Here is a 27,698-nt window from a genome sequence, read left to right on the forward strand (position 1 = left end):
ACAAAAATAAAACGTATTTTATTATTGTTTGTGAAATATTGTTTAAACAATTGCGTATATTTAAAAATAATAAATTTTTAGTCTCTAAGTTAAAATATATGAACAAAGAAAATTTTTGCTAAAAAAAGTGTTATTTCAAAGGATAGAGTATGTGTTTTTATTTTGCAATAAACAAATTTATTTATTTATATCGAAATGTAATAAAAATTTAAATGTATTAATCATTATCAAAGGTCAATGGAATGCCCAATCAGAGCAAACTATTCGCTGTCCTGCGCGTAGCACCAATAATTAATGTTTATTTAAAAAAATCCCTGACGCCGTGGTAGTTAATTGATTTTAATTTTGCACATTGCAAATGAAAGGTACAGTACACTTCTATACGCAAAAAAAAATTTCAACTTTTTAGAAATTTAAAAAAATGTTACAAAACAATTTAAAAAAAAATGAATTTTTTTTGCGAAAGCTGGATTGCAAAATTTATTTTGCAAAATCTATTGAACCGATCTTAATGAAATTTACATTATTGTTTTACTGTATTAGAAAGTTTTTGTGGGTGAAATATGAAGGTCCTAAGTGTAGCATAAACGGTTGACAAACGTAAAATGCGAATACTTGTTTTTGTATGGATTGTTCGCAATTATTGCTATTTTGCAACAAGGGTGACTATTTTTTAAATTTTTAACCAATTCTATATTGTAGGAAATTTAATTACGCAACTTTTATGTCAGTACAACTTTTCTCGAAAATTAATACTTTTAAAGTTATAATCAAACAACGAAGAAAAAAATCGAATTTTTCGTTAATTTTTTGACATTTTGATTATTTAAACAATGTTCCGGATCTTTTTGAGAGGGAGGATAACTCAAATATTATTATTTGAGTTATTTTCAAGCAATTTCTGCAAAAAAAACTGAGTCACCTCTCAACGTCCAAATGTACTAATATTTTTACAGATGCGCCCTGGTCTATACGATACCGATACAATACATACCTTAGCAATATTAATGTCGATACGATACTCATTATCTGAAATCAATACAATACTCTTGTATTGTCGATACGCTTGCCTCGATATTATTGAAAATATCGATATCGAGAAAAAAAATAAAACGCCACAGTTGTTTGATTATATTTTGTGAAATAGGTATTTAGATCATAATTATTTATTACATAAAAGTATAAGTGATCTGCAACCCAAGCATCAGCTGTTATAATATTTTACACTTGAGTGCATGAATTTGAAATTCTTGAGAGTGAGTAAATTACTGTTATGATTACACTGTTTATATCATGTGACAATATTATGGAAGTGAGTGACGATGACGCAAAAATAATTTTTAACAAATACTGAATAGCGATTTATTCCGAATCTCCGGGGATTTCCCTATATTTTCAAAAGTAGTTTTTAAACAATACAGAATTAATAAGTATTTGTCGACTTTGAAAAAAGCAGCCATATTCAATATTTATAAGAACATACATATAAGTTATAAGCAATATTCGTAATATTTTTAGAATAATGTCCACTTGCCAGGCATGCAAAAATGGGCATAAAGGGCCTACACAGCTCAGATGTATAATCCTTTTTATGTCGATATTGTATCAAGCATTGTATCGGTATCGCATCGAAATCAATATCAATACGATATTTTTATAAGAACGTATTGCCGATATCGATACTCGATACGATACTTCATTGGCATAACCAAACAATACTCAATACTTAAAAAGTATCGATATTCTATCGTATTGTGAACCTCTAACTATACAGCCACAGGGTATTTTTATACCCGTGTTACATTAGCCATAAATTCCATCCATAAATTTTTTTTTCATATTTTCACAAAAATTTGGTATAAATTTATCAAAAATGAATAAAACAGATAATATTGACAAGAAAAATGTTATATATGTTACATATGTTTGGAAAAAAAAATTTAAACCGGCAATGTATTGACGGTGAGTAGATAATGCCACTCAAATTCAAAAATCCTTTATGGATGGTACGTTAGTCAACTTTTTTTCTCAGTTTCTTGTTAAATTCTCAAAGTAAATATAATAAAGCATAACATATAAAAAAATCGTGATGGAGGTATTTTTCAAAAGAAAAGAAAAAAATTCTGAAACTTAGATGTATTGCGCGGTATTCGTTAATACGTCTCAAATTCAAAAATCCTTTATGGATGGTACGTTAGTCAACTTTTTTTCTCAGTTTTTTGTTAAATTCTCAAAGTAAATATAATAAAGCATAACATATAAAAAAAACGTGATGGAGGTATTTTCCAAAAGAAGAGAAAAAAATTCTGAAACTTATATGTATTGCGGGCTATTCGGTAATACGTCTCACATTCAAAAATCCTTTATGGATGGTACGTTAGTCAACTTTTTTTCTCAGTTTTTTGTTAAATTCTCAAAGTAAATATAATAAAGCATAACATATAAAAAAATAGTGATGGAGGTATTTTCCAAAACTAGCGAAAAAAATTCTGAAACTTAGATGTATTGCGCGGTATTCGTTAATACGTCTCAAATTCAAAAATCCTTTATGGATGGTACGTTAGTAAACTTTTTTTCTCAGTTTTTTGTTAAATTCTCAAAGTAAATATAACAAAGCATAACATATAAAAAAACGTGATGGAGGTATTTTCCAAAACAAGAGAAAAAAATTCTGAAACTTATATGTATTGCGGGCTATTCGGTAATACGTCTCACATTCAAAAATCCTTTATGGATGGTACGTTAGTCAACTTTTTTTCTCGGTTTCTTGTTAAATTCTCAAAGTAAATATAATAAAGCATAACATATAAAAAAATCGAGATGGAGGTATTTTTCAAAACAAGCGAAAAAAATTCTGAAACTTATATGTATTGCGGGCTATTCGGTAATACGTCTCACATTCAAAAATCCTTTATGGATGGTACGTTAGTCAACTTTTTTTCTCAGTTTCTTGTTAAATTCTCAAAGTAAATATAATAAAGCATAACATATAAAAAAATCGTGATGGAGGTATTTTTCAAAACAAGCGAAAAAAATTCTGAAACTTAGATGTATTGCGCGGTATTCGTTAATACGTCTCAAATTCAAAAATCCTTTATGGATGGTACGTTAGTCAACTTTTTTTCTCAGTTTTTTGTTAAATTCTCAAAGCAAATATAATAAAGCATAACATATAAAAAAATCGTGATGGAGGTATTTTCCAAAATAAGCGAAAAAAATTCTGAAACTTAGATGTATTGCGCGCTATTCATTAATACGTCTGAAATTCAAAAATCCTTTATGGATGGTACGTTAGTCAAATTTTTTCTCAGTTTTTTGTTAAATTCTCAAAGTAAATATAATAAAGCATAACATATAAAAAAACGTGATGGAGGTATTTTCCAAAAGAAGAGAAAAAAATTCTGAAACTTATATGTATTGCGGGCTATTCGGTAATACGTCTCACATTCAAAAATCCTTTATGGATGGTACGTTAGTCAACTTTTTTTCTCAGTTTTTTGTTAAATTCTCAAAGTAAATATAATAAAGCATAACATATAAAAAAATCGTGATGGAGGTATTTTCCAAAACAAGAGAAAAAAATTCTGAAACTTAGATGTATTGCGGGCTATTCGGTAATACGTCTCAAATTCAAAAATCCTTTATGGATGGATCGTTAATCAACTTTTTTTCTCAGTTTTTTGTTAAATTCTCAAAGTAAATATAATAAAGCATAACATATAAAAAAATAGTGATGGAGGTATTTTCCAAAACTAGCGAAAAAAATTCTGAAACTTAGATGTATTGCGCGGTATTCGTTAATACGTCTCAAATTCAAAAATCCTTTATGGATGGTACGTTAGTCAACTTTTTTTCTCAGTTTTTTGTTAAATTCTCAAAGTAAATATAATAAAGCATAACATATAAAAAAAAACGTGATGGAGGTATTTTCCAAAAGAAGAGAAAAAAATTCTGAAACTTATATGTATTGCGGGCTATTCGGTAATACGTCTCACATTCAAAAATCCTTTATGGATGGTACGTTAGTCAACTTTTTTTCTCAGTTTTTTGTTAAATTCTCAAAGTAAATATAATAAAGCATAACATATAAAAAAATCGTGATGGAGGTATTTTCCAAAACAAGAGAAAAAAATTCTGAAACTTAGATGTATTGCGCGGTATTCGTTAATACGTCTCACATTCAAAAATCCTTTATGGATGGTACGTTAGTCAACTTTTTTTCTCAGTTTTTTGTTAAATTCTCAAAGTAAATATAATAAAGCATAACATATAAAAAAATCGTGATGGAGGTATTGTCCAAAATAAGCGAAAAAAATTCTGAAACTTAGATGTATTGCGCGCTATTCATTAATACGTCTGAAATTCAAAAATCCTTTATGGATGGTACGTTAGTCAACTTTTTTTCTCAGTTTTTTGTTAAATTCTCAAAGTAAATATAATAAAGCATAACATATAAAAAAATCGTGATGGAGGTATTTTCCAAAACAAGAGAAAAAAATTCTGAAACTTAGATGTATTGCGGGCTATTCGGTAATACGTCTCACATTCAAAAATCCTTTATGGATGGTACGTTAGTCGACTTTTTTTCTCAGTTTCTTGTTAAATTCTCAAAGTAAATATAATAAAGCATAACATATCAAAAAATCGTTATGTTATGCTTTATTATATTTACTTTGAGAATTTAACAAAAAACTGAGAAAAAAAGTTGACTAACGATCCATCCATAAAGGATTTTTGAATTTGAGACGTATTACCGAATAGCCCGCAATACATCTAAGTTTCAGAATTTTTTTCTCTTGTTTTGGAAAATACCTCCATCACGATTTTTTTATATGTTATGCTTTATTATATTTACTTTGAGAATTTAACAAAAAACTGAGAAAAAAAGTTGACTAACGTACCATCCATAAAGGATTTTTGAATTTGAGACGTATTAACGAATACCGTGCAATACATCTAAGTTTCTGAATTTTTTTCTCTTGTTTTGGAAAATACCTCCATCACGTTTTTTTTATATGTTATGCTTTATTATATTTACTTTGAGAATTTAACAAGAAACTGAGAAAAAAATTGACTAACGTACCATCCATAAAGGATTTTTGAATGTGAGACGTATTACCCAATAGCCCGCAATACATATAAGTTTCAGAATTTTTTTCTCTTGTTTTGGAAAATACCTCCATCACGTTTTTTTTATATGTTATGCTTTATTATATTTACTTTGAGAATTTAACAAAAACCTGAGAAAAAAAGTTGACTAACGTACCATCCATATAGGATTTTTGAATTTGAGACGTATTAACGAATACCGCGCAATACATCTAAGTTTCAGAATTTTTTTCGCTAGTTTTGGAAAATACCTCCATCACGATTTTTTTATATGTTATGCTTTATTATATTTACTTTGAGAATTTAACAAAAAACTGAGAAAAAAAGTTGACTAACGATCCATCCATAAAGGATTTTTGAATTTGAGACGTATTACCGAATAGCCCGCAATACATCTAAGTTTCAGAATTTTTTTCTCTTGTTTTGGAAAATACCTCCATCACGATTTTTTTATATGTTATGCTTTATTATATTTACTTTGAGAATTTAACAAAAAACTGAGAAAAAAAGTTGACTAACGTACCATCCATAAAGGATTTTTGAATTTCAGACGTATTAATGAATAGCGCGCAATACATCTAAGTTTCAGAATTTTTTTCGCTTGTTTTGAAAAATACCTCCATCACGATTTTTTTATATGTTATGCTTTATTATATTTACTTCGAGAATTTAACAAGAAACTGAGAAAAAAAGTTGACTAACGTACCATCCATAAAGGATTTTTGAATGTGAGACGTATTACCGAATAGCCCGCAATACATATAAGTTTCAGAATTTTTTTCTCTTGTTTTGGAAAATACCTCCATCACGTTTTTTTTATATGTTATGCTTTATTATATTTACTTTGAGAATTTAACAAAAAACTGAGAAAAAAAGTTGACTAACGTACCATCCATATAGGATTTTTGAATTTGAGACGTATTAACGAATACCGCGCAATACATCTAAGTTTCAGAATTTTTTTCGCTAGTTTTGGAAAATACCTCCATCACGATTTTTTCATATGTTATGCTTTGTTATATTTACTTTGAGAATTTAACAAAAAACTGAGAAAAAAAGTTGACTAACGATCCATCCATAAAGGATTTTTGAATTTGAGACGTATTACCGAATAGCCCGCAATACATCTAAGTTTCAGAATTTTTTTCTCTTGTTTTGGAAAATACCTCCATCACGATTCTTTTATATGTTATGCTTTATTATATTTACTTTGAGAATTTAACAAGAAACTGAGAAAAAAAGTTGACTAAGGTACCATCCATAAAGGATTTTTGAATTTGAGACGTATTACCGAGTAACCCGCAATACATCTAAGTTTCAGAATTTTTTTCTCTTGTTTTGGAAAATACCTCCATCACGATTTTTTTTATATGTTATGCTTTATTATATTTACTTTGAGAATTTAACAAAAAACTGAGAAAAAAAGTTGACTAACGTACCATCCATATAGGATTTTTGAATTTGAGACGTATTAACGAATACCGCGCAATACATCTAAGTTTCAGAATTTTTTTCGCTAGTTTTGAAAAATACCTCCATCACGATTTTTTTATATGTTATGCTTTATTATATTTACTTTGAGAATTTAACAAGAAACTGAGAAAAAAAGTTGACTAACGTACCATCCATAAAGGATTTTTGAATTTGAGACGTATTACCGAATAACCCGCAATACATCTAAGTTTCCGAATTTTTTTCTCTTGTTTTGGAAAATACCTCCATCACGTTTTTTTATATGTTATGCTTTATTATATTTACTTTGAGAATTTAACAAGAAACTGAGAAAAAAAGTTGACTAACGTACCATCCATAAAGGATTTTTGAATGTGAGACGTATTACCGAATAGCCCGCAATACATATAAGTTTCAGAATTTTTTTCTCTTGTTTTGGAAAATACCTCCATCACGTTTTTTTTATATGTTATGCTTTATTATATTTACTTTGAGAATTTAACAAAAAACTGAGAAAAAAAGTTGACTAACGTACCATCCATATAGGATTTTTGAATTTGAGACGTATTAACGAATACCGCGCAATACATCTAAGTTTCAGAATTTTTTTCGCTAGTTTTGGAAAATACCTCCATCACGATTTTTTTATATGTTATGCTTTATTATATTTACTTTGAGAATTTAACAAAAAACTGAGAAAAAAAGTTGACTAACGATCCATCCATAAAGGATTTTTGAATTTGAGACGTATTACCGAATAGCCCGCAATACATCTAAGTTTCAGAATTTTTTTCTCTTGTTTTGGAAAATACCTCCATCACGATTTTTTTATATGTTATGCTTTATTATATTTACTTTGAGAATTTAACAAAAAACTGAGAAAAAAAGTTGACTAACGTACCATCCATAAAGGATTTTTGAATTTGAGTGTCATTATCTACTCACCGTCAATACATCGCCGGTTTAAATTTTTTTCCAAACATATGTAACATATATAACATTTTTCTTGTCAATATTATCTGTTTTATTCATTTTTGATAAATTTATACCAAATTTTCGTGAAAATATGAAAAAAAAATTTATGGATGGAATTTATGGCTAAGGTAACACCGGTTATTTTTATATCAATGGCCACAGCCAACCACTGGAATTTCCCCTTTTATTTAAATTTCATTAAATTTCGCTGAGTAAGGAGTCCCGTTTCTTCCATCTCTACTCGAATGGTCTTTTCTTTTCGTCCACCAGGGTCTCGTTCTCGGTCGGCCGAAAACAACCATTTCGATTCAGTAATTTTCATAAGTATGACCTCTTTGAAACTTTGGAAAAACAAAAGAATAAGAGAATCGCTGAACTGAACGTGATTCATTGTCAAATATGGGTTTATGAAAATCCAAAGAATGAAACGGGAGGTTTGTTCCTGGTCGAAAATTTGTTTTATGTAAGTACGTTCCCGTTGGAGCCATTCGATGAAATATTAGCGGTTGGGAGATATTGGGAACTTTTCTTCTCAAAATTTAGATATTTCGATATTATGGTGATATTTACATTGTTGTCAGATCTTCGGATTTTCTGCAAATCTTATGAAAGTAAGATTTTATATTTTCTTGTATAAATTACATTTTTGAACTTCAAATCGAATCAAAATTAAGCAGTGTCGTTGTTTCTCTCTCTGTAAATTATCATAAAGCTAATTGGGACTTTTTCCAATACTTCATCAATCATAAACTTCCTGCGTTAGCTAATATGTGGCCAATAAATCAAATTGACACAGACATAATAGGCTATTGATTATATTCAAAATAAGATAGCTAAAAGGAACTACACCGTTAACGGGGTTTTATTATTTCATATGGTCAATGGACATCTATATATGAAAAAACCGCGGAGTGCTACCATTTAAAGGGGTGCGTTTTTGAGAAATGGGTGAATTAGTCCCTGGGCACAGGTTAAATTAGGGTGAGTTCTATGCACTTTTGGTACAAAAATATCTACATAAAAACTGTTCCTGGTTAAATTTCCTATCTAAATATCACTTTTTAAAGTCAATAATACTTTTTTTTACAAAAATATATTCAAAAGAAAAAGCACAAAGAAACCCAAAAGAAAGAAATTTTGTTTTTTGTCCCATAACTTTTGTCCACGAGGATATAGGTATAGACATTGCTTTACAGAAAAAAAACCTACATATTTCTTCTTTAAAATGTTGTTTAGTAGAGGTAATTAGGATTTATAGTTTTCGAAATATGATTTTTCAAAGTTCTCCACTCACAGCAATTTTGGGCAATTTTCCTTGATTTTTCGCAAATATTGTTTTGTAAATTTTTTCAACGTAACTTTAGGTATATGCAATGCTACAAGTAATAATAATAGAAATCAATTATAGGTCTGGATCCCGCGTATGAAAAAAAAGTTGATTAATAGCAAGCTGAAAATTTGTTAATAGCTTAAGGGTGTCTAGTCGGATAAACTTCGATATATGGGAACACTGGAACAGGGGCAGTTTTAATTATGGAACAAGTTAAAAATTTGGAACGGTCAGACCACGAAAACGGCACATTTATTTTGTCCGACAGAATAGACTTGAACTCTCCAAACAGAGATTAAACTCTCATGCAAAAAATCAGACTGCTATTTATCACCTGTCATAATTCCTGTCATTTGACATATTCTACATGTTCCACTCATTTAAACGCCCATTTGGTGATAAATTGCAGTCTGATTTTTGCATGAGAGTTTAATCTCTGTTCGGAGAGTTTAAGTCTGTTCTGTCGGACAAAATACATGTGCCGTTTTCGTGGTCTGACCGATCCAAATTTTTAACCTGTTCCACAATTAAAACTTCCCCTGTTCCAGTGTTCCCGTATATCAAAGTTTGTCCGACTAGACACCCTTAAGCTATTAACAAATTTTCAGCTTGCTATTAATCAACTTTTTTTTCATACGCGGGATCCAGACCTATTACCTTTAAAATGGTCTACTGTATAACGTTGTACGACTTTTTTAAAGAGATTATGGTTTTTCAAGGTTTTATACTTTTAACGATTTTTTATAATACAATATAAAAATAAAATAATATTATTATATAATATATTATATATTATATAATATTATATTATATTATATTATATTATATTATATTATATTATATTATATTATATTATATTATATTATATTATATTATATTATATTATATTATATTATATTATATTATATTATATTATATTATATTATATTATATTATATTATATTATATTATATTATATATTATATCTTATTATAATAGTTAATATAAACAAATAATATTTTTTACATTTTTTAAGATTATTTTTGAAATTTCTCATTATAACTTTTTTTTCTTGTACATGAATATACTATATATTGCTCAATAAAGAGGATTTTCTGTTCTTTAAAATGGTGTATCATCTCTATTTAAATATGTAATGGACACCGAGTGATTCTTTGATATTTTTTTACCTGTATTAATTAAAATTATATCTTTTACAAAAATTACATAAACGTTAGTCTTAGAAAACATCACTTTAGATAAAATTATTTAAACGTTGACATTTAAAAAACAAAGTCCATCTGTTCGTTAGCATTAGTTTCAATATCTTCCTCTGACACCTCAGTTATCTTAGAGTTCCCACAATTAGTACCCATGCACATGCACCCTTTGCAGAATATTGTACAACTAATTCCTATCTTCCTACAACCGCAGTTTTTTGTACATCCTTTGGTACATTTACATGCTATTTTTTCAAGCAAAGCTTGTGGTGCATGAGCTTTGACAGTAAATATTGGAATTAATCCATTTTTTGAAATTTGCCCGGCCGAGTCAAGTTTATCCAAAGTATTATGTACTTATAAAAAATAAGATCATAACACACAATCACATAAAAAGTTATAATGAGGAATTTAAAAAATAATCCTAAAATCAAAAATCGTTGCAAGTACTTATTACATTTTGAAAAAATATATCTTATTCAAAAATAATCCTAGAATTTTTTATAATACACCATTTTAAAGTAAACAGAAGAAGCTTTCTTTTTTATTATATAATATATATGTACCTAAATGTAGAAAAAAAAGTTATAATGGGAAATTTAAAAAATAATCCTAAAAATATAAAAACTCGTTAAAAGTATAAAGTGTTGAAAAAGATAACCTCTTTAAAAGAAGTCGTACAACATTATCCTGTAGAACATTTTAAAGGTAACTGATTTCTATTCCTCCTACATGTACCATTGCCTATGACTAAAGTTACGTAGAAAAAAGTTACAAAACAATATTTGCGAAATAACAAGGAAAATTGCTCAAAATTGCTGTGAGTGACGAACTTTAAAAAATCATCTTTCGGAAACTGTAAATCCTAAAGACCTCTACCAAACATCATTTTAAAGACAAAATATGTAAGTTTTTTTTCTGTGAAGCAATGTCTATACCTATATCCCGTGGACAAAAGTTATGGGACGAAAAACAAAATTTCTTTCTTTTGGGTTTCTTTGTACTTTTTCTTTTGAATATATTTTTGCAAAAAAAGTATCTTTGACTTTAAAAAGTTATATTTAGATATTTTAGATAACAATTTTTATGTAGACGTATTTGTACCAAAAGTGCATAGAACTCACCCTAATGTAACCTGTGCCCAGGGACTAATTCACCCATTTCTCAAAAACGCACCCCTTTAAATGGTAGCACTCCGCGGTTTTTTCATATATAGAGATTCATTGACCATATGAAATAATAAAACCCCGTTAACGTTGTAGTTCCTTTCTTTAGTACATAATCAATAGCCTATAATAATTGAAAGTATTCTTCAAGAAGCTACCGCTCTATTAATTCCAATTACTAAATATAATCCACATATTCCAATGCCCCCACCAATAGTGATGTTGAAAAAGTAACTATTCATTACAAAGTACTCGTTACTTACGAATACCGAAAGTAACGATTACTATACAGAGAGGCAAATCGTTACTTTGGTTACTCTGATTACTTCGTTACTTCGTACCAATCGTATCAGAGCGAGTAACGACTATTGTATCTACTTTGATTACTTTTACTACTTCTCGATATGATTACCGGTACTCAAATACAAAAGTAATCATAGTAATCAAATCATTTTTATCTCTTAAACAGATTGGTGAAGGTCGTTGTTATATCGGAATACCTATACACACCTACCTACTGAGAAATACGATTCTCGATATGATTACCGGTACTCAAATACAATAGTAACCATAGTAATCATAGTAATCAAAATAGCGAATACTGTAAATGATTACTTTATACAAAATACCTACCTACTGAGAAATACGATGTTCGATATGATTACCGGTACTCAAATATAAAAGTAACAAAAGTAATCATAGTAATCAAAGTAACAAATACTGTAAATGATTACTTTATACAAAAGTAACGATTTGTAACGAATACTCGAAAGTAACTATAATCAACATCACTACCCACCAAGCATTATCGCAAAAATGGAGAGTATAAGAGATTCTGAGATCCTCTTATCAAAACAGAAAATAACCGACTCTCGGCGTCAATCAGTCTGGAGGTTGACCAGCTGAAACAAGAACAGTGGATGCGAGTTTCAGCCAGCCTGGACAACCGAGAAGAGAAAAATTCTGGAACCAATTCAAAATTCTAACAAATAAAAAAGACAGCCCATTCACATCTCCGAATGCACGACCTCATTCTCAACAATCCACTAGATAAAGCCGATTCTCAACACTCTCAACTAAATACTCACAAACACTTTTCCACACATGGCAACATACCCTTATCCGATGGTAGCTCCTGTGCAAAAGAACGCCGTAGTGCAGATGTGTAACCTTAGAAAAAAACACATCTCTTGGCCCTGCTGGCATACTGAGGAGATGCTTTATAACTTCCTGAAAATACTATCTAGCTACTCGCCAAAATAAGCAATGGTTACTCTATGTTGAACTACTGTCCTTTCCCCTGGAAAGTGGGCAACACAGTTATGATTCCCAAACCAAGGAAACCCATTATCAGCACAGAATCTTGTAGACCAATATCTCTTTTAAACACTGTAGGTAAAGTATATAAGAGGATCCTGACAGAGAGACCCATATATAATTCCGAGAAACAAACCACGTCATCTCAATTTGCCAATATCGATTCAAAGCTAAACACTTTACATATAATGCATTGATTGAAGCAGCTACTTTTATGTCTTATTCTACCCATCTATATGTCTACCCATCTTTGTCTTCTTAACGTTTATATTGAGTCCACATTGTTGATTGCAATACGTGATTTTGTTCATAGGGACTTGTAGGTATTCTAGGTTGTCCGCAAATACTATGTGTCATCGGTATATTCTAATTGTTTAGCCGGTAGGCGTTTAGTAGAATACCTTTTTCAGTTTCGTGGAAAGATTCGATAAACATTCTTTTATAATAGAGATTGAAGATTAGAGGAGATAAAATAAATATAGTCTTAGCTCACTCCACGCATGGTTTTCACATATTTGGCATGTTTACCTTCAACTCTGAGTTTTTCGGTCTGATTCCAATAAAAGTTTCTAATTATTTTCAGGTCTTGGTTGTTAATTGCTACTTGTTTTAGTATTTTTATCATCTTGGCGTGCTGCACTCGATCAAATGCTTTCTCGTAATCAACCAGACATGCGTATATCGTCGGTGATGTGACAATACGTCCTATTTGCTTTGTCATGAATTTTGTAAGAGAGATTTTTTTAGGGTCATTTCCTGTTTTCATGTAAGTTTTAGCATGTTTTTTAGTAAATAAAAAGTTGAATTTACTACAAAACAAGTAAAAAAATATTATATGGAAACGAGAGGTGACCCTAAAAAAAGTTTGAAGTCTCTCTTACAAAATTCATGAAAAAGCAGAGCATCACCGACGATATGTCGCAATTATTGACGTATCTGCCACTTACGTACGTTTTACTCTTTGGGGAGGTTCAAAGAGACCTGTGGTCTGCTCTAAATTAGGCCAGTTTGATTCAGGCCAATTGATTCAGAGTAGACCACAGGCCTCTCTGAAGATCATAAAAGGGTGAAATGCACGTAAGTTAAACCGTTGCCTCTGAAATGGAATAAAATGTTAACTGTCTTTTATTTTCTATATTAATTGTTTGATAAATTGTTGTTGTATTGATAAGCATATATTTAAAATATTTATATTTATTATTGATAAAATATATTTAACAATATACTTATATGACACAGGCATAATTCCCCAAAAATGGCTAGAATCAACTTTTATAAATCTTCCAAAAAAACCCAATGCGAGAAAGTGCGAAGACTATAGAATTATAAACCTTATGAGCCATTTACTTAAAACATTTCTAAAGGTCATTCACAAAAGAATATATACAAAGTGCGAGGAACAACTAACAAGAATACAATTCGGATTTCGTGATGCTCTGGGAACACGGGAAGCCATTTTTGCTGTACAAGTGCTGTTTCAGAGATGCAGGGATGTAAATTGTAATATACAAGTATGCTTTATAGATTACCAGAAAGCATTTGACCGAGTCAAACATGACAAATTAATAACTCTAATGCAAGAAATTGGAATTGACAACAAAGATCTGAGAATTATCAGAAACATTTATTACAATCAAACGGCCAAAATCAAAATAGAAGACCAGTTGACTGATAAAATTGCAATAGAACGAGGAGTACGACAGGGCTGTATTTTATCTCCACTACTATTCAATATTTATTCTGAATGGGTATTTAAGGAAGCTTTAGACTTTAGACGGTTGTGCCAAGGGAGTATTAATAAATTGTGAATGGTTGAATAACATTAGATATGCAGATGACACCATAGTTTTTGCCGATAATCTGAATGATTTACAGATATTAACAAATCGTATAACAGAAGTCAGCAACAGATACGGACTAGCTCTAAACATAAAAAAAGACCAAACTTATGACAATTAGTAAAAAACCAATACTAAACGCTCAACTTACAATCAACCAACAGAATATCGAAAGAGTTGAGCAATATACATATCTGGGCACGAATTTAAATAGCCAATGGGACCACTCGACAGAAATTAAACAGCGAATAATAAAAGCGAAAGCAGCATACGTTAGAATGAAACCCATTTTCAACAGTCGAGACATATCATTCAAAACAAAATACCGTCTGTTGAAATACTACATATTCACAGTTCTGCTCTACGGAGTGGAAGCGTGGACACTAACTGTTGCATCTATGAATCGGTTCGAAGGTTTCGAAATGTGGTGTTATAGGATAGGCGCATCTTACGTATAATAGGGTTGACCGAATTACTAATGTGGAAGTCCTGCGTAGAATGGGGAAAGAGTGTGAAATTCTCATAACCATCAAAACAAAAAAAAAATAGAATATCTAGGACATGTAATGAGAAGTCAAGAACGTTACGGCCTTCTCCAACTGATTCTCCAAGGGAAGATAAATGGAAAAAGAGGACCGGGAAGAAGACGCATTTCCTGGCTTGAAAATTTACGAAAGTGGTATAACACGACTACCACTGAACTGTTACGCGCTGCGGTAAACAAAGTCAAGATAGCCATGATGATCGCCAACATCCGGAACGGATAGGCACTTTAACAAGAAGATTGATAAACAGTTATCCATATTTTTTCAGAACTGGACACTGATTGCTTTGCTTCTTTGTTTTGTTGATATTCAATTTGTATGAAGTCGTATTATTCCGAATTGACGACTTAAGTACTTGTTAAGGGTCGTTTTTACGCTACGTCTTATTGTACGTTTTGTGTGTCATGCAAAACGTACGACAAAACGTACGTTTTGTCAAGTGTATAGATACATATTAACGTTTTTCAAACAATGTGTTCAATCTTCGCAACAAAACAATCGCGCGACTAGAAATCGCAAGTGGAGTCCGACGCTTATGCTGTTCCCATCATATCTTCGATCTGACCTTGGATTTCATTTCGATTCATTTCATTTCTTGTTATACACTGAACAAAACGTACGTTTTGTCGTACGTTTTGCATGACGCACAAAACGTACAATAAGACGTAGCGTGAAAACGACGCTTTACGGATATATGATAATACCCTTTTCACGTTTATTTATTTATGGTAGGGCAACAAAGTATGCTAAATTTGCAGTCACTCGAGCGTTATGGGGACCTATTGGGTTGTGATTATAGGTCCTAAAACCAAAAAAAGTTAAGTAAAATTTTCCATTTTAGTGGGGACTTTCCATTTTTTTTCCATTTCCAACAATCGTTTTTTTCGATTATAGCGCCATCTATCCATAATTCGAAAAATGTCTCGAATAAAAGTTGCTTATTTTTACGTAAAGAATCCAAATCTGCAATAAAAATTTGGGGGTCCCGTTTAAGATTTTAAAGTAACCCCACCCCACCTCCGTGGGGGGTCGTGTTTGATACCGTTTGATAGATTTTTCAAAAACATTTTGAAAGTGTATTTTGCAGTTTTTCGATCTGATGTTCATTTTGCGAAATATCGCGGGGTTTGTATTTAAAATTTTAAATTTATCCCCCACCTCTCTCCGTGGGGGTCATGTTTAGTACCATTCGATAGATTTTTGAAAAATATTGAAGACATATTTTTTAGTTTTTCGATTGACGTTCATTTCGCGAAATATTCGCTTTTTTGAACTTTTTGACTCACCCATTTCCTTACGCCCCGCTCAAATCGTCAGATTTTTGAAATATACACTATTTTGCATGTACTTAACCTACCTTATCTTATTCTGACAATTTCGAGTATTTTTAAGGATAGATTTTTTTTCGGGCCTCCCTTAACGAACTTCCCTGTGTTAAGAGCCAATATACCGTAGAGGTACATCTGCAGGGTACCAGGTTTCTCCCCATATGATAATCTGACGCGCTCGAGTAACTGCAAGAATCCCCGCTTGGGCTCCCCTACCATTATTTATACACGATGTAATTGTTCTTCCATTTTTGAAGAATTTGTTTTTGCCACGTTTTATGCATTGTAAAAAATATGAACTTTTATTTATATCCTTTGAAATTTGATAAACTTATTCGGTCGTATTTGCTTTTTCATTCAAATAAACATTGTGTTTGAAATCCATTCTTTTCAAATCGTTGTTTTTTGTGAGTATAATTTTCTCGTAACACAACAATACGAAGTCCATGTTGATAATCTAATAACATGGTCGAAACAAAAGGCAGTTTTCATCAAACACAAACAATAGAACCCATGAATTTTTGTATCGTTGTTTACAAGCACCCATAAGCCTATATTACATTTTCATTTTTTATCTAAATTATTGGTCCTTTTTACGTTGTTTTATTTGTCTACAAAACTTCTCTTCTTTTGTTTTTACTTTTAGGACGAGTCTGTGCAAATATCATCAGATTTCAAATATGACTTTTAGGACAGAGAGAGGAAATACACTTCTATTGGAGATGATATCTTTGAAATAATATTTCCCATTTATAGAGGACAAAATCAGAGAGGATTTCGCTGTTTGTTTAGGTTTCGGAAGTTCTTGTATTTATGTAGGGCTGCATTGAATTTGCTAAATATAGTGTGGCCTAGGTGTGATAATATTACAAACTATCTAAGACCATTGTTTAGTTTAGTAGCAAATGTAAAAAGTTTAAATTATTGGATTTATTTAATGTTTAGTAATTTTTTTAAATTATATTGTACATTTAGTATACAATAACAAAAAAAAAATAAAAAACCTAAAGGCTGGCCAGCCCGTTTGAAGTCCACGGCAGGACATAGACCTCTCTTGTTTTATAAAGTGTTTTTAAATTCTAAAAGTTATCTGTTATAACCACTGTATCGTCTGCCTATCGCATATTGTTAAAAAAAAGAGAAAGGCGAGACAATGGGACTCAGATTAAATGAAGAAAAGACAAAAATATTTAGACTAGGGAAAACAGCAATAAAAGGAAAAACCAAAATAGGAAATTTAGAGTTTGCAGATGTAGAACATTTCAAATACCTGGGAATGACAATAAGGAAAACGGGTGAAAGAAAGATTACCAGAAATAAAAGAAAAAATATTGGCAGCGAATAAAGCTTATTTTGCAAATAAAACACTACTTAAAAGCAAAATACTGACTATGAAAACCAAGATGAGAATGTATAACACCATAATTAGACCAATATTATTATACGCAGCAGAAACAATGACGATGACTAAAAAAGATGAAGAAAACTTAAAAATAGTGGAGAGAAAGATCATGAGAACCATACTGGGGACAATCAGAACAGAGCAAAATGAATATAGAAGCCTAACAAATGCAGAGATTAGGAAAGTACTGAAAGAAGATATCGTGACTAAAATAAAGCAATGCAGAGTTAGATGGTTAGGTCACATCTGGCGGGCAGGAGATGAAGCAGTGACATATGCTATGATAGAATGGAATCCAGGAGGAAGAAAGAAAGGAGGAAGACCAAGATCAAAATGGTTGCAATAAAATTGAAGAACACTTAAAAAACGCAGGAGTCAGAGAATGGCGGGGAAAAACTAGAGACACGAAAAAATGCAGAGAAATCGTTAAGAAAATAACGTAAGCATAAGGGACTGATCCTCCCAAGAAATAGGATCAAGAAAGCTTTCGCGACTTAGCCCCATATCGGGGTGTACAGTCACTATACAGGGTGTCCCGGAAAATAGTGCGTTCCTTAAAGGTATAGGTAGAAGGCACCATGTAGAACAAAAAACTCTTATAACATTTTTTTCTAAATGCAACCGTTTGACCAAAAAATTAAAATGTATTTTGGATTTTTTTTAATATTATACGAGGTATGTCAATAAGTTTGAATTGCACTCAAGAGCAAAGTAGCTTTATTTTTCACAATATTGAAAATTGCTATTATAAAAAGTTGTTTGGAATTAAAAACTATATTCTAGCATGCAATTACATCCTTCTAATTGAATTTTTTTTTTAAATTATGGGCAACTAACATTATTTTCAGTTATTTCAGTTCAGATAACTCTTTTATTATTAATTTTACGAAAAAAAGTGATTCCTAATAAAAAGTTTTGCATGGTCTAAAACCTAAAATACAACTATCTTATGTCAAATTTATCAATTTTATACGAGGTATGTCAAAAAATATGAATTTCGCTCAAGAGTAAAATACGTTTACAAAATCCAGGAGGAAAATAAACTTCCTGTAGCTGGCTGTATACCATAAATCACAAAAATACCAAGTTTCTTGTAAAAGTTGTTGAGTCTCATTCCAGCCACCTGTCTTCTTAGCCTCATCTCATAGCTTATAGATTAGATAACTATTATTTCATAACAACACACTACACATCTTCCATGGTCCAATATCACAACATACTTTGTCAGACTTCTCACACCGTCCTACTCCCCCCCGTACTTTACAACCCTTTCATTTTTAACCAATTTGATGTCAGGTCTCTGGAGGACTCAGTTTCATCAAGTTACTTTAGTCTCATTTTCAGATAAAAATCAGATAAAAACAAAACAGTATTTTTACAATTATCATATCACTTTTTCTATCATTATACAATTTATGTGGGGTCGACTACCAAGAAAGTTATCAGTCATTAAACAATTATCATTTCATCAATACTCTTAAAATCGTACACATAATATGTACACATTACATACTATTTTGTGTTCCTAGTATAAGACCTTTACCATTATTTGTCTAATCGTATTGACAATTTTATACCACCAATACAACACCTATTGGTATTGTTGACTGCATAACTTCCTGTAACGTAAACATTTCATTTCCCTATTTTGAATACTTAATTAATGCATTATTTTTAGAATAAAATCTTTCATATTTTGTGAACATCTTTTATTTTTACTATTTGTAAATTTGATACTGTTTTTTATCTTAAAACATTTAACTTAATCTTTAATGTTGTGGCTGAAGTAACATTACAACTAGGTTACATTGACAGTTCTTGATGTCATTTTGGGTTGCTCTTGAATTCATTTGTCAGTTGGCCATTGAAATCCAATATGTGAGGTTTTCTCCAAAAAAAGTTCCAACCACGTGGAGAGAGTCCTGTGTTGCCCTGGGTAACATCCAGGTTTATCTATACCATCTAATGAATTTTATATAAATATGTAAAACATCCTTATTATTTACATTTAAAGGGTTTTTACCCGATACATTTTGGTGGCTCAGGCATGCAAATTTTGTAAGTATGACCTCTTGTTCTTGAAAACCTCTGTCAATTTTAACTTAAATCTCATTTAATTAGGTTATACTTAATTTTAGGGCTTTTAAACACTGATGATGGATTCCTTAATCCGAAAACGTTTTGTATTGTGACCCTTATTTAGGGTATTTTAATATATACCTTTTACAAGAAACTTGGTATTTTTTTTTAAAATACGTTTATTTTTCACAATATCGAAAATTGTTATTATGAAAAGTTATTTAGAATTAAAAACTATGTTTCAGTATGTAATTACATCCTCCGAATTGAAATATTCTAAACTATAAAGGTACTTTACTTTTGATCTAAATTTATCTTTTTTTGATATACCTCGCATAAAATTGATACAATTTGATATAAGATGGTTGTATTTTAGGTTTTAGACCATCCAGAACTTTTTGTTAAGAATCACTTTTTTTCGTAAAATTAATAATAAAAGAGTTATCAGAATTGAAATAACTGAAAATAATGTTAGTTATCCATAATTTTTCAAATTTTTTTTTTCAATTAGAAGGATGTAATTGCATATTAGAATATAGTTTTTAATTCCAAACAACTTTTCACAATAGCAATTTTCAATATTGTGAAAAATAAAGCTACTTTACTCCTGAGTGAAATTCAAACTTTTTGACATACCTCGTATAACATTCATAAAATTTGATATCTGATGGTTGAATCTTGGGTTTTGGACCATGCAGAACTTTTTATAAAGAATAACTTTTTTTCGTAAAATTAATAATAAAAAAAATTTCCATATGGATACAACTTACATAATATGTATATCTAAGACCATTGTTTAGTTTAGTAGAAAATGTAAAAAGTTTAAATTATTCGATTTATTTAATATTAGTAATTTTTTTCACTTATATTGTACATTTAGTATACAATAACAAAAGAAATAAAAAATCTAAAGGCTGGCCAGTCCGTTTGAAGTCCACTGCAGGACATATGCCTCTCTTGTTTTATAAAGTGTTTTTAAATCCTAAAAGTTATCTGTTATAAACACTGTATCGTCTGCCTATCGCATATTGTTAAAAACCGTTACTACACTTTTCTTAACCACAATTCCATCTCACATTCTCACATCTACATCTTGCTCAAAGATGTCGTGATATATCTGTAGACATGTACTGTTGCTTTATTGACTTTCAAAAGGCATTCGATCGTGGTAAACAATCTATATTGATCGAAGTTCTAAGGGGCATTGGCTTGGATGGCAGAGACACTCCCACAATTGCAAAGTATTGGAATCAAAAAACCAGTTTTACTAGAGGGTTAGGAATCACATGCTCTTAATATTTAAAAAAAAAGTAAGGCAGGGATGCCCCTTGCCGCCCCTGTTTTTCAAAATTTACTTCGAAAGAATTTTCAGAAATGCACTTTCTGAAAAACAAGAAGGAATAATTATTGTAAACGGTGAAGTCATCAATAATTTACGATATGCAGACGACACACTACTCCTAGCTTCTACTCAAGAAGAATTGCAAACATTACTTAATAGTCTCGTTGAGAGCTGTAAGTAGTCCATTCTTTCACGGTTTTTGCTCTAAATTTTAAAGAACCGCTTGGATTGACATGAAATTTGGCATACGTATAGCTTACATGTCAAAGAAAAAAGTGATATTGTGCCGATGTGTGCTTTTGCCCTGGGGGTGACTTTCACCCCCTCTTGGGGGTGAAAAAATATATGTCCAAAATAAGTCCGGAAATGGATAAACTGACTAATTTTAAGTAACTTTTGTTCTATAGAGCTTTTTCGCCAAGTCAACACTTTTCGAGTTATTTGCGAGTGAATATGTTCATTTTTTAACAAAATAACCACATTTTTAGACGGTTTTTCGCAAATAACTCAAAAAGTAAGTATTTTGTGGAAAAAAACGTTCTTAGCAAAAATATAGCCTATAAAAAAGTAAAAAAAAATGGAGTACGCGTTGGGTCTCTCGATCTCGTAGAACCAGAGTTATAGCCAATGAAAAATAGATTCATATTCACCAAATTTCAAATAGAATATTTCGACGTAAAATATCCAAAAAATTAAGCACTTTTTGGGAAAAACCCATTATAACTTTTTTAAAGTGTTTAAAAAAAGCTTTATTGCTGTTTTTACAAAAAGTTTCTAGCTTTAAATTTAAGCAAGTTACGCTCAAAATAAAGTTGGTCCCTTTTGTTTTTGCAAAAAAAAATCGGGAAGACCACCCCCTAATTAGCAACTTAAATGAAATTAATCGTTACCGCTCCACAAATTATTTTACTTATGTTGTGTTTATATGATATGTAAGTTTCATCGATTTAAAGGGCTTATTTTTGAAAAAATTTGGTTTCAAAGTAAAATTTTTAAAAATTTAAATTTTGAAAAAGATGTTTTTTTTTCAAAATAACTTAAAACTTGTTAGAGATACCAAAAACCTCGAAAAACAAAAAAGTCAGATTTGCTTTTCTGAATATCATGTATTTTTTTGTTTTTCTGTTAGACAAAAATTTATTGAGATTTGGTAATTCTAAATTTGCATACATTCGTGATCAGTGACTCGTTCAACCCCTTTTAAATACAGCACTTTCAATAATAAGGACTTTGAACCGATGAAACTTACAGATCATATAAACAATATATTCACGAGTCAAGAAATTTGTGAAGTCGTAACGATTAAGTTCATTTAAGATACTAATTAGGGGGTGATTTTCTCGATTTTTTTACCAAAACCAAAAGGGACTAACTTTATTTTGAGCGTAACTTGTTTAATTTTGATACTAGAATTTTTTTCTATAAAACAAAAATGAAGCTTTTATTAAACACTTTAAATAAGTTGTAATGAGTTTTCCCCGAAATGTGCTTCATTTTTGGTTATTTCACGTTAAAGTATTCTATTTGGAATTTGACGAATATGAACCTATATTTCATTAGCTATAACTCTGCTTGTACTAGGTGTAGAGCCGTGATATATACACCATTCTTTCAAATTTTTTACAGGCTATATTTTTGCTAAGAATGTTTTTTCGACAAAATGCTTACTATTTGAGTTATTTGCGAAAAACCGTCTAAAAGCGTGGTTATTTTGTTGAAAAAATGAACATATTCACTGCCAAATAACTCGAAAAGTATTGACTTAGTGAAAAAACTCTATAGAACAAAAGTTACTTAAAATTAGCCAGTTTATCGATTTCCTGACTTTCTTTGGACGAATATTTTTTCACCCCCAAGACGGGGTGAAAACCACCCCCAGGGCAAAAGCACATATCGGCACAATATCACTTTTTTTCTTTGACTTGTTAGCTAGGTGTATGCCAAATTTCATGTCAATCCAAGCGGTTCTTTAAAATTTAGAGGTTTTGCAATATTTTACCGTTAATGAATGGACTAAGGAAGCAGGTCTGGATCTGAGCATATAGAAAAAATACTCGTAATAAGTAATCGACGGAATGTAAAACCGTCTATATATGTAAATAATGCCAAACTTGAGCAAGTGTATCAAATTATTTACTTTCGGTATCAGTTAAATTGTAACGCAGAGAGTCACAGTAAAATAATATCTAGAGAGTAGAGCAGGCCAAAGCCGCTTTTTAGAAGGATGTCCAAAGTATTATCGTTGATTGATAAATATACAGCATACTCTGTATATTTTTCAATAAACGGTAATGTGTAACACGCTCTGTTACTTCGCTGCTACGTGTCTGACTTTAAGATGTCGAGTCTTGAACTGTGAATAAAATTGATCTAAATCGCCCTAAGGATTTCGAAATGATGTGCTATAGAATTTTTAAAGTTTCTTAGGTGTAAAACATTGGAAACTCCATAATACTAGAGCGTCTTAGCAAGACTACTGAGATTATAAAAAGCATCAACAAGAGAAAGCTGGAGTATTTCTAACATGTATTGAGAGTCTCAAAAATATCGGTTGCTACAAAATATTAGTCAAGGAAAAATAACAGGCAACCGCAGTCCAGGACGAAGCAGAACCTCATGGTTGAAGAACTTGCGAGATTGGTATGGTGTTGATATAAGCATGCTATTTAGGGTGGCAGTGAATAAAATTAAGATAGCTATGATGCAGTGGCGACGCGTGACTTTTTCTAAAGTGTTACCAAAACCAGATGCAAAAAATCTTATTTAAAAAAAATGAAGATATGGCTAAATGTATATACATATAGCTTCAATAATATCATTTTGTATATCACTTGAAACTCTCGAAAAAACAGTTGATGTTTCTAGATGTTGGCAAAATTTTTGATCTTTTTTGGCAATTAATGTTAACAATTCCCTGTAATTGCCTCGAATGTCAGAGCCGTCGCCCTCAAAATGACCACCAAACGCTAATTCTTGTTCGGCCAAAAAACATATGGTACATATCTATTATAAGTGAGCTAAGGATATACGAGTACCTATCTATTTTTTTAACAAACTCATTATGTTTAGCAATATTTGCTTTAAATGCTTGGTTAAGAGAACTTTTGATTCTTGTTTTGCCAAACTGAATCAAATTGAGTATACATCTCACATGTAGGTAACGGAGAAATTTCATGCCTCTTTTTTAAAACTCTAAAACTATTTAAATCGTGAACCTGGTCCACCCATTTTTCTGTAAAAACCAGAAGACATGGCCAACAATACAGTCTATTTTTCTTGCAACCACATAACCAAGGATTTTCACTGTACCAACTAAATTTAAAATATCGAGCTAATTTTTTAAATTCCTCTTTCATTTTCAATAATCTCATTTTATTTTTCAATCAGAATTACTTTTCAAGTAGTTGATCGATTACGCAGCGACACTCATCCATGGTGAACTGCACGCACACTTTTTATTATAGGTACTGTTAGCAAATTTAAATCTGGTAACAGCCCTACTGATATACACAGCGCGCTTACGCCCATCGCTCCTTCAAAATTTTCACACTAGCCGGTCCCGAGCCGCCCGATCGACAGCGAGATAACCATTTATTGTCACCACAAATGAGACTGGTAACAGAATATAATAAAGTGCAACTGAGTCACATAAACTCGCCAATATTTTCGTGTGTCTGGCTATTTACTGAATTAGGTACTATTAAAACATAATATAATATTTCTATTGGTAAAAATAAAATAAAATAATAAATGGAATTATTCATCGTCATAAAATACATATTTATTTGCAAGATTTTTAACTGTTACCAATGGTAACAGTGGTTACATGGACGCTTCGCCAGTGCTATGATGGTAACCAACGTTCTGAAAGGACATGGTACAAGAAGTAGCTTACATCGGCATTAACAGAAAACAATTTCCGTTATTGCTTTCTGTTGAACTATTGACTAGTAATGTTCAGGTGTAAAAATCTAAAAATTGGCAGATACAAAACTAGGTTATATGACCTGCTCAATTATTTATTCAACTAATTTCACTAGTTGCTATGTAGCTTCATAGTTTCAGCTTCCGATTGATGTAATGTCTTTCTCTCTTATTTGTCTTTTTTCTATACATATCAATACCTAATCTATCTTCAGAAATTTCCTTAAAACTTGATAGGAAGTAATACTTACGCTTACAACACAAACAACAAAAAGGTGTTCAATTTCAGTTCTTTCAAAACATGTTTTATAAGTTATCCTAGCGGAATGATTGCATCTTGATGAAAATAGAAAACACAAAAACCAAGAAAACTCGATCAAGGGAATATTAAAAAGTTAGTATCGAATCTAGAACTAATTTCGGAGCATAGCAAAAACAAGACGGTATAACTAACTCTCATTAATTTTTCTGTTAAAATCAATTAAAAGTTTGAGGACTAGAACCACACTATGCACTTTGATCTTATTAGATCTCATCAGGTCCGATATTCGAATACAACTCAAACCCAAAAGCCAAACAAATGTGTCCTGAATGTTTGTCGCTCATATGGTAAGCGTAGAATGGTACCATCTACTTCGATGTCTGTGAACGAAAACAATTTACTACTGATCGATTTCTGCCCGTTCTACTACCCGAAATTTGCAAATATTTACTTCTTCTAGAAAAGCTATCTATTGCTTGTAAAGTATTTATGACAGTATGTCGTAGGAGCACGATTTGTCAGATTTTGTCTTTAAAATGGTAACATACCTGCACTATGCACTTCGATCTCATTATATCTCATCAGGTACGATATCTAACTACAACTCAAACCCAAAGGCCCAACAAATGTCTCCTGAATGTTTCCCGCTCATGTGGTAAGCGTAGAATGGTTCCATCTACTTCGTTAGATATGAACGAAAATAATTCATTAATTATTTATCGTTTTCTGTCCATGGGGAACATCGGTATTAACAGAAAACAATTTGCCTTATTGCTATCTGTTAATGGACTACTAATGTTCAGGTGCAAAAATCTAAAAATTGGCGAAATGCAAAACTAGGTTCTTCTTCTTCTTTAAGTACCGTGCCCAAATTTTTAGGCGTGGGTAGCTTCCATAACAATTTGCCGATATCGTTCTCGATCTTGTGCGGCATGTAACAATTGATCTGCTGATAAGCCAGTCCATTGACGAAGGTTTCGGAGCCATGAATATTTCTTTCGACCAATTCCTCTTTTTCTGTCGATCTTTCCATTGAGTATTAACTGCAGCATCCTGTATCTGCTACCTCTCATTATATGCCCCAGATATTCAAGTTTTCTCTTTTTTATCATCTTCATTAAGTCACCTTCGCCTTGACCTACTCTGTTTAGGACTTCTTTGTTTGAAATGCGTTGAACACAAGATATTCTGAGCATTCTACGATACGACCACATCTCAAAGGCTTCTAATTTGTTCATCATGTTAACCTTCATGATCCAGGTTTCACATCCATATAGTAATACAGGATACACATAACATTTTAGGAACTTGATTCTTAGTTGTAAGTTCAGCTGAGAGTTGCTCAGAATAGATCTAAGTTTCATAAATGCTCCTCTTGCAATTTCTATACGAGTTTTAATTTCTTCATCCGGATTTAGTGTCTCGTTTATCCAACATCCTAGGTATTTAAAATGGTTAACTTTTGTTATTGATTCATCATTGACAATTAGTTGCATAGGTTGCATAAAACTAGGTTATACCTTGTCAATTATTTATTCAACTTCTTCTCATACTTGTTGTAGATCTGTCGATCTGTTAATTCCAATGTTGAAGTATTTCTTAAGAGGTAAACTGCCAGCTATCTCTCCATCTTTTTGGTGATCTCCCCGATGGACGCTTGCCTGCTGGTTTTCCTTCAATATCAACACCCAATTTATCTTCAGAAATTTCATTAGTTAATTCTATTATAATTTGATAGGAAGTAATTACGTTTACAACACAAACAACAAAAAGGTGTTCAATTTCATTTCTTCCAAAACATGTTTTATAAGTTATCCGGAGCGGAATGATTGCATCTTGATGAAAATGGAAAACACAAAAACCAAGAAAACTCGATCAAGGGAATATTAAAAAGTTAGTATCGAATCTAAAACTAATTTCAGAGCATAGCTAAAACAAGTCGCTGTAACTAAATCTCATTAATTTTTCTGCTAAAATCAATTAAAAGTTTGAGGACAACCACACTATGCACTTCGATCTTATTAGATCTCATCAGGTCCAATAATCGAATACAACTCAAACCCAAAGGCCAAACAAATGTGCCCTGAATGTTTGTCGCTCATTTGGTAAGCGTAGAATGGTTCCATCTACTTCGTTAGTTATAAACGAAAACAATTTATTAATTATTTATCGTTTTCTGTCCATGAGGATCATCGGTCTTAACAGAAAACAATTTCCCTTATTGCTATCTGTTAATGGACTACTCTAATGTTCAGGTGCAAAAATCTAAAAATTGGCGAAATGAAAAACTACTGTTAATTCCGACGTTGAAGTTTTTCTTGAGAGGTAGACTGCCAGCTATCTCTCCATCTTTTTGGTGGTCTCCTCGGTGGACGCTTGCCTGCTGGTTTTCTTTCTAGAGCAATTCTTGGTAGTCTGTGCTCCTCCATT

This window comes from Diabrotica virgifera, chromosome 2 (genome assembly GCF_917563875.1).
Source record: "Diabrotica virgifera virgifera chromosome 2, PGI_DIABVI_V3a".
NCBI classification, from domain to species: Eukaryota; Metazoa; Arthropoda; class Insecta; order Coleoptera; family Chrysomelidae; genus Diabrotica; species Diabrotica virgifera.